This window comes from Patiria miniata, unplaced genomic scaffold (assembly GCF_015706575.1).
Source record: "Patiria miniata isolate m_02_andy unplaced genomic scaffold, ASM1570657v1 HiC_scaffold_1, whole genome shotgun sequence".
NCBI lineage: Eukaryota > Metazoa > Echinodermata > Asteroidea > Valvatida > Asterinidae > Patiria > Patiria miniata.
Window position 1 is genome coordinate 26,223,202 of NW_024037047.1, and position 9,714 is coordinate 26,232,915.

Sequence of the window (9,714 nt, forward strand, 5' to 3'; positions counted from 1 at the left end):
GGTAACATTTTTGTAACCACTTTTTTTCTTTTTAGAGCCAGCCACTCCACACTGTTTATCATCAAATTTCCCACACAGTGAACTTGTCACTCTTCACAGTACAATAATTATAATATTTGATCACCTAGGTATTGCATAGGTTTTGCACACCACAATCTACCTTAACTTGCCAAGTTAAATATGTTGCATTGGCTCTATGAAAGTACATGCAATGCTTACCCGATGGACTGAAGTCGTTCAAATTATTTAGTGTTCAAGAACTTAACATTTACGCGGTACCAATTTGTTTTCCCTGTAATTCTGAGCGATCCTTTCCGGAACAACTTATACAATATCGCTATTAGCACAAATAAGACGATGTAAAACAAGAACATAATGGATACTTTATCATGTTTTGAAGGATAATATCCAGCACCGCGACCAATTAAAATGCCCTTGTTTGCACGTTCCCCACTTCACAGCCCATCCACGCGTTAAACGGTTGTTAGAACGGATGGGGTAAAAGTACACTCTCGGTGGGCGGCGCTCGGCACACAGCGCTGCATCGCGGCAGACACCGCGGGAAAACACGATCGCCTCCTTGTGCGTGATAGATTGGCCAATTCACGGGCCCCACTTGGGTCCGGGTACCCGAGCTCTAAAGCCACTTCAGCCGTTCCCGAGGTGCGCGTGAAGTGCGGCCGTGTCCAGGGTGTGGGAATTTCAATTGGTTTATTGGATTGCACTTTGTATTGGGGGAGGTTTGATGCAATTTCGCGGCGATGGGAGTATGTATCAAATTGCACATTGTTACTTTTGTTCCGCCTCGGGGCTTTGAACTCAATTCTTCCATTTGTTTCCCGGTTCATTCCATCCAGTGCAAAATGGACAAACCAACCAGCAGGACGCTCTTCAAAATCTGATATTTTTTTGGAATGACATATGTAGAACTGGGGTACAACATCTAGTTTGTATACTTGATATGCTTCACACGGATGCCGGGGACATTTGGTGCCTCTGGCCGTCGTGGGGGGGGGGGTGCAAGGATGCCCCCCCCCCCGGAAAAGCCGGGGGAGAAAAACGATAAAAAAAAGGAGACGAGTTGCAAAGTCATTTTGCTGTGAATTTAAAGCACATTTAACATCAAGGGCGTCCGCAGGGGTGTCAATGGGGTGGGGTGAGCAAATGTCCCCCCGTCCACCCTCGACAAAAGAAAGCACAAGGACGTTGAGAGCTTTGACCCCTCTAGAAAAAAATCCTGGCGACGCCCATGTTGATACCTTTGGATTTTTCCCTGGGCAGCCGTGGGTTATCACTTGATGTCAACTTGGGTTGGGTTTGCAATTTGTGTAGTTGATTAAATTCTCACTTCCATTGCTGGGATACTGGTCGGTTGAAGAGGATGGTAACTCGCCCCAGAAAGAAAGTGATGAGTGACGGAGTATGAATCGTGTTATTGGATCAATTTTCTAGTTTTCTCGTGTAGGGCCCAACATAATTAACATATCGACACATTGTGTTAGTGTACCACCTGTTTCTCTCATTGTTTTAATGTCGCCCACATTTACTTCACCATTGCGCACCGACTCGTATCACATTATGTATTAGTGACTTTCAGCGATATGAGAACACAATTCACACATAAAAAAAACACACGAAACATTATAGGTATCAAATATAAGGTTAGTTCTCGGAAGTCATGTTTTGAAATCCAGCGATTTTTGTTGTTCGCGCAGCTTGCTTTTATAAATCGCTCACATGGAACATTAGAACTGCTTGAACAAATAATGTGTTCCAGACAAGTGATTCTGTCTGCGGATATTTCAGAGGAAAAACAAACCCAGACGGGAAACATGAACAAAAACAAGAATCGACCGTAATTTCCTTGTCGAAGCCGGCGGCGCTTGCTGGCTCGATCGGCCTCAAAATAGGGAGGCCGTACCATCGAACCGAAAGACCGTCTATTTAGCGGAGCCAAGGCCGACAAATCGCCGGGCGCACACCGACAGACAATCCTTCACGCCGCGTTTACTTTTACCCAGTCGTACATAACCCCCGTGTCTGTAAACACCCTTAATCAAATAATTAATCAAATATTTAAGTGTTTATTTTTGGAGGAGTGTTTTTCTTCCAGTCGGCAGACTTGACCATGGTTTGCACTATTGACGGGGGAAGGGCGGGGGGGGGGGGGGATTATGATGTCACTACGTTTACTGCATAATCTTACAATGGCACTCAAACATACAGCATGAATATTACATGAAGATGGCTCTTCGCTACCTGCCTTATACGGCAAGGATCGTTGAATGATTTCTCTCTCCAAATAAGATACATTTCTTCCATGTTTAGCCGATGTAAACTTGATGTTTGCAAGGAAGTGTTCATGGTGTTTAAGAAAACTTCAGTTTATACCAGCCTTCATACGTTTAACAATGTTTTAGTTGGAACACTTGAAAATTAAAATAGTCTCCAGCAACGCTCGCCCACCGCCCTATTTAAAGACTATTTTTGAGCCACCTTCCAGTTGTACCTTTTTCCCTCTAACCCGACCTCCTTATCCTTTTTACATTTGGTTCGGCCGCAAACTCTTTTAATACGAAGCGCGTTTGTTAAATGGTGTCAAAAATCCTCGTGATAAGGTGAATGTTGCCCTTGAACGGTGGCGGTGGGATGGATTTAAGTTCAGTGGTTTGGGAAAATGTACCGATCAAGGATACATGTTTGTCTGAATGTGTCGCATTATTTTTCTTTGTGATTATGTCTTGTTTGCGCGACTGTTGGACTTACGGGTTGTCCGTTGGTTGGTTAGTGACGGTCGGTCGGATGGTCGGTCGGTGGCCTGGTTGTTGGTTGGTTGGTTCGATGCTTGTTTGCTTGCTTGCATAGTTGCTTGCTTGCTTGCATGCTTATCTGTTTGTTTGTTGGGTTGTTGGGTCGTATGTTTCAGTCTGTTTGTTTGTCGGTCGGGTTGTTTTTCGTCTGTTGTTTATTTGTTTGTTGGTCTGTGTTTGCAAATTTGTTTGATTTGTTGCTTGCTTGCTCGCCTGCTTATTTATTGTTTGCTGTTTGTCCGTTTTTTTGTTTTTGCTAGCTTGCTTATTTGCGTGCTCGCTTGCTTGCTTGATTGATAGTTTGCTGGCTTAATCGCTTAAAGCTACAGTCCATCATTTGTAATTTGTGCATTTTGTTCGTTTGAAGCAACAAAAGAGTTCAAAATCTAATGGAGGATACTGAACAACTAACCTGATAAAGTTTCAGCTAAGCTTCAGCTGTACATTCCGAGAAAAACAGCATTCTAAGATCTCAATTTCAAATCAAAAGTTACTGAATCACGTTTTGAATTGCAGCTATACGCGACGTCGCACACGGATCCGACGAATTATAACAACCGCGCGCGCGTGTGCGTCGTTCCAATACTTGTGCGCGCTGCGCTGAATAACAAAACGAACTACTACTTTAAATTTTCCTACGGTGCTTCTTAAGAATCACCGTTGGAAAGGCCTTCTTTCGTTGATTACTTCAAAATGATAGCTTGCCAGAAAGATTAATTTCACAGGGAGTTTAGTCCCCTTACTATATTTCAACCAAGTATGTTTTTTCAACAATAATACGCCAGTTACTTTTCGGATGGCTGCAAATGATGGACTATAGCTTTAATTGCTTGCTTTCTTGCATGCTGACTCATTTCGTGCACTCGATTTGCATATGGCATTTGGTCTGTCGGTCGGTTGGTTGCCTAATGACTTGATTTCTAACTGATTTGCCTAGCTTGCAATATGTCCTCTGTCTCAGGCATTCACATGTGCCCACTCCAACTTAGAAAAATTGCAAACTAAAAAGAAAAACTTGTTTCCAACGTCATGCCAGATAAATCTTAGCTGAGAAAAAAACACGTCATAACAGCTTTCTCAGTTAATTTACATTAACACAAACAATCGTAATAGATGGATTACTTCAATTCACCAATCATTCATCTTGAGCATCACTGTCACACACGAAAAAAAAGAACCTCTCCTTTTTTTACCGAGCGATACCTATCTTATCCTACGGGGCTCCCGCTTAGATTAGTTAGGCTGGCCCAGCTAAGATGGCGCCATTATATCGGAGACCATTTGGGGGAAAGTGTAGATCTCGGCTGACAAACATGCGTGGAGTGTTGACATGAACGGATCAGACAGCCGCACAAATACTGAGATGTTCGGCCGTGGCCGGTGTCTAATTAAAGTTCAGCGCGCCTGAGTTCAATTCAAGAGGGCCGTGTAATATAAACCTTAGATATCCCTTATATATTCCTTATATATTCCTTACAATTCCTTATATATTCCTTATTAGTGACTCACACACGGTCTTGTTTCTTTTTTCCTTTTTTTTTTTTTCTTCTTTTTTGGGAGGGGGGGGGGGGTTTCCGGTGTCATGTGCCCGGTTAACCTGTATATATATACTGAGGTTGCTCATAACGCAAACTGCGCACGCGCTCTTCTTTTTGAAATGGTTTTGCAAATTCGCCTATAGTTGACAAAGTAACACGGCGTTACTGCATCAATCAGAAGAAGGTAAACAATCAGATGAAGATAACTTCACAATCTGAAGCTGATACATACTTCGAACCGTCTTTTATTTAACACTGGACAGGCCTTTGTGCACTATTATTGTTGGCAGCGTTACTGATGGTGGTATGAGGTGATGTAAACTTGGGCCGAACGGAATGCATATGACCACACGTCATTGTCTTTATTTTTCAGCTACTCTAATGGTCATCGATATAACGTTCTTTCTCGCGAGAACAGTAGCACGACATTGGCTCTGTACTACAAACGAAGTGGTATTTGGCCGAGACTGACCTTCCAATGACAAACCTTTAAATCCCTTCCGGTCAAAGCCTCAGCTGGATAATTATCTTATGAAATTACACTTAATGAAATAAGTCCCATGAATTGAATTGACGTCCAAGCTGGAAATGTTCATGCTTTTCTCTCTTTTTTTTTTTTAACTCCATTTAGGCCTGTGACGGGAAAATGAGCCCTATCATTGCCTTTAGCCAAATTTAAATGACAATATGTATAGTTTCCGTTTCCGTTTCTATTTTTTTTCTCTTAATTGAAGAGCATTAAAATAATATTTTGTGGTTTAAATCCGTCTCTGTGCACTTGGCGTGATTTATGTCAAAATGTCAGATGTCAAAAAGGCACTAAAATATAAACCAGCCTGTCATGTTACCACGTGTGCTGTAAGTGCCATAGCGCAAATATTCTAACCCAAGACATCACGGCTAGTTTCACAAATTAATTTCTTTCTTCCCGCCAACGCAAGTCCCTTTTTTTTCTCTTTTCGAGCGCGGGAAATCGTGTGAAATCGCGCGTGTTGCTAGCCGCGCGCAGGCTTTACAGCGCGCGGCAGTGTATGCAATTCCCGCCAAATTGTGCCGGCTAAGTGAGGTTTAACGTAATTCGGTACCATTTCCTACCGCGTGCACATAAAAAAGGATTAGGTCTTCTGCTCCAGTGATTGATGACGCTTCAGCGCGTTTGATGGCGTGGCTTCTGATGGGTATTTTCTGATATGATTCTCCTGAAGTCAAGCTCTCACGACATATCTGCACGTGGCCTTACCACGCGCCTTCACATACATTGCTATAGGTTTCCTTTCGACCATTATATTTATGTGACCGAATGATACAACCTGAGTTCTCTTGAAACTCTTTTCACTTTGTAGCTGTTCATGCTCATTAGAGCATATTTAGATTCTCATTTTGATAAATGTAACTCAGATGGACATCCTGATGAATAAAGACGTAATGTGGGTGGAAATAATGCCAGCTCATATTACTTCCATAGAAACCAACTCAAGTGCACCTTGACATTATGCCTCATTAGATGTTCGGCCGTGGCCGGTGTCTAATGAAAGTTGTTTTTTTTATGTAGACCTATGCTACTGGTAGACACAACAGGAGAGTGCTATTAATTGGTATGGGTAAACTCTTTGGTTTTTACCCAAATTTACCATGAGTAAAATAACACTAATTTTCATAGGTGGGATTAGTTTGTTTGTGTGTGTGTTTTTTTTTTTAGGATGGAGTGTTGTAGTCAGCTAACTATAGGATTAATTAATAAAACATTGAAATCTATTATCTATAACAAAAGCAAACCCATTAATGTATATACATTGCATGTTTCTTCGTCATGCATGAATGGCGTCGTAATGCATGTAAAAGAATTATGTAAGCCCTCTCGCACATGCGTCATTGTGTCAAGATGAACTACCCAGCCCACAGATTGTCCCACTTGAAATTACATAACCATATATTATCTTTTTATAATGACAACACAATAATCCAAACTGCACATCTCTTCAATAATACATTGCCTCGATTCCGGCGCACGGCCGTGCTGCCGAATTTTGTTATCCATGTTTCTTCGTGCGCTATCTACGCCATCGATCACGCCGCGGATCGTGCGCAGGCTTACGTGACACTGCATTTATTCATGTCCTGGGGCCAGTGAGTGTATTATTCGACACTCATCCCGACTATCATGGCGGGTTAATCTCCCCCACCCCCGGGGTTTGCTTTGTAAAATACATTATTATTTGGGACAATGACGATACAGCCGTGGGCAAGACGGGGGCGGGGAGTCCTGGCTATAGATGCACACACTAGGCCTAATGTGATGAGGTTAGCGACAAAAAGCACCAACAGAAACAAAAATATTAGCTTCCACACCAACGAAAACTATACCAAGATGTGACTGCACATGTATATCAAGACAAAGCCAAATATACATCTAGCCACACATTTCGTAAAGCAAAATTGCCAAAACATATTTGTGGTTATTGTAGTTCTTGAAAAATGACTGGAAATTAAATGTAATTACGGAAAACGCGAATCGTTTCTCATTTCATCTACGTATCAATTTACACTATAGATTTTCTTGACATAAAATATAGCTATTTGACCGATTTTCACTTGCACCAAGCTGAACCCCAGCTTTTTCAGTCTGAATGTTTTCAACTACAAACAGGAATTCTAGAATTTTGAACTTAAAACTCGTATTGAAATTTAATAATATTTATTCTGTAGTTATTACTTACCATCGCAAGGTGGAGAATACATCAGTACACTGCAAAACATTTACGTTGTTTGTGATCAATTTATGCCTATTATTTACGCATTATGTACCACGGGTAGTGGTACTGACAGGTACTGACTTGAAATAGTGATACTATTGTTTGTATATCGCCACAGTGTCATGCCCAATTAACTGGTAGCAGCGAGATATATTTGCAGAATATCAGCTTGCTATTTAATGTATAGTCACGCGCCATTCTCCTCTGGCGATACTAGGGCAGACGACGTGCGCCATCGCTGTCTCGTATTGGGCGGGGGAATGGATCCCCTCGGTATGTGGCACAAGACACAAAGTGACCACAGTGAATCACTTGTCCGATTAAAGCCAACTTGTATGTAATATTTCATTAACGAAGGAAGTTAGGGGTTTAAGCTGTTTTTCTTTAAACGGCCACTATTAGGACGTCACTTTTAGTATGAGGACGATGTTAGCATTGTATAAAGATACGCTTAAATATACGTTTATGAGCTTGGGTCGGGATATCGTTGGTTTGATGATTTTTTCCAAGGGCCCATGCAATATAATTTGTTAAATGCAATCTTTGCAAATGCACTGCTAAACAAATTAAATTGTTTGTGATTAATTTATGTTTATTATTTGTCAAATTATTTTTCAAAATATTTGTTAAAACCACAAAGGCAGTGCTGTGGTCAAATTGTTACGGTGTTAAACTTGTGTGCCGTGGTACATGGGAGCATTGTACTTGTGTTCTTTGGTAAAAAAAAAGAAGAAGAAGAAGCGAATGCCATGTGACTCGCCCTCGGCCAGATCAGCCTGACGGGGAACATGGTGCTTGTGTTCTTGGGCAGGGCACTTTACAACGATTACCTCTCTCCACCCAGGAGTATAAATGGGTACATGTCATAGTAGAGACCACATTGTGCTGATCTAGAGCTGCTGCAGAAAAAAAAGTCTCATTCCTGATGAACAGGGATAATAATTTTGATGCGCATTTGGTACAGTATGTTGATGTAGATTTTTTATAGCCATGAGCAAAACTGTGATGTCATTTCAGGCAGAGACCTCAAAAAGTTACGGCTATTACAACCAAAACGTTGCCAAAAATAATGATATTTCGATGTCTTTTCTTTGGTGATTCGTTGTTGTTTCAGTACATGGCAGTAAGTCAATGAGCAATCTTTTCTCACAAACGTTTTCAATGAACACATTCTTGGGTTCACAATTTGAACAGAAAATACATAAACTGAACAGTGTCTTTTTGAAATGACATCACAGCAACAGCGTCTTAAGTTGTCCAGAAAAGCGTGGAAATTTCAAATGTTTATAGAAGTGCACTTTTCAACAAAAAAAAATAAGAACGTAAAAGAGATATTAAATAGTTTTCACACATTTAAGAGGAGTACCAAAATGCACACAAGTATGATCCTCAGAAAAACTCTAAATACCAACTAATACTTCCTCCCTACTTGGTGTTCAATTTGAAAATGTTCAGACCCTAAGTAAGATAATTGAAACATATGGCATTTGTCAAACGCCATTTGTCACTACACATTTAAGTAATTTCCTCCTTGAAACAGCTTTATCTGCAGCGCTAAATGGTAATCTACCAGAAATTTCTTGGGCCATAATTGGCTGGTAAATTTCTAAGAATAGGCCTACTTCCGGAATATTCGAATTTTGACTTTGAATTTTGACAAGTATTTCAGCTTCTGTTTGGGTTTACTTTAAAAAAGATTGGGCGATTTTTAATTAGTGCTATGCTATAGGTCTTTGAACAAAATCGTCCAAAATGGAACAAAGCCGAGGGTAAAATATGCAAACGGAGATCATCACATTGTTAATTTATTTTCAAAAACAAAATAAACGAAGATCATCACGTTGTTACATGTAGTTTTTAGGCTCCTTATACCTGTTACGTAACAATTAACCATTTTCGTCAAGTTTCGTTAGTGCAGTGTCTCGTTCAGTGGATTCTTAAGCAACCAATACAAGAACGACGCCATTTTGTTTTATTTGTTTTGAAAATGCAATGATTCGTTGCAACGAGCGGAATGGGTAGCGCAAACTTCCAATAATTTTCAAAAAGAAGCGGGCCGGAGCCGTGCAACGAGAGAGATGTGACATTAGGGGAACCGATTGTGGACGCCATTTTTGGTCAAAGAATAGAAAAACAGTCTGTCATGAGATTCGAGGCTTATTTTACCATAATATTATTGTCAACGATAGTAACAGAAGCTTATAGATAAATTGGTAACTGTGTGCGAAAGGCACAAGTGTATACTTGGGCCAAAACGGAATCCAAAATTCATAGTTGTCGCAACTGTTCTTATACACGGCTCTGAGCGGAACTACTGAAGAGCGATCTCTAGAGGCGAAATGCGGTCAGGTTTAAATGAAACCCCAAATTGCATTTAGACGGTTATTTCGTCTCTGTCAGGCAGACATCTGCGATGCCAGATATTCTGGCAGATGCTGTAAAAAAATTATCAATCTTGCCTCCAGCAAGAAATCTCGACGCCTTCTGTCGTCCCGCCGCGCGTGAAGCCCGTATCTCGGCACGGTCACTTAGCGTCGAATCGCTACGCTAGTCAAGAAATAAAGCCTGTCACGTCAAGTTTACGATAAAACCTGTTCCTGGCACGATCTGGCG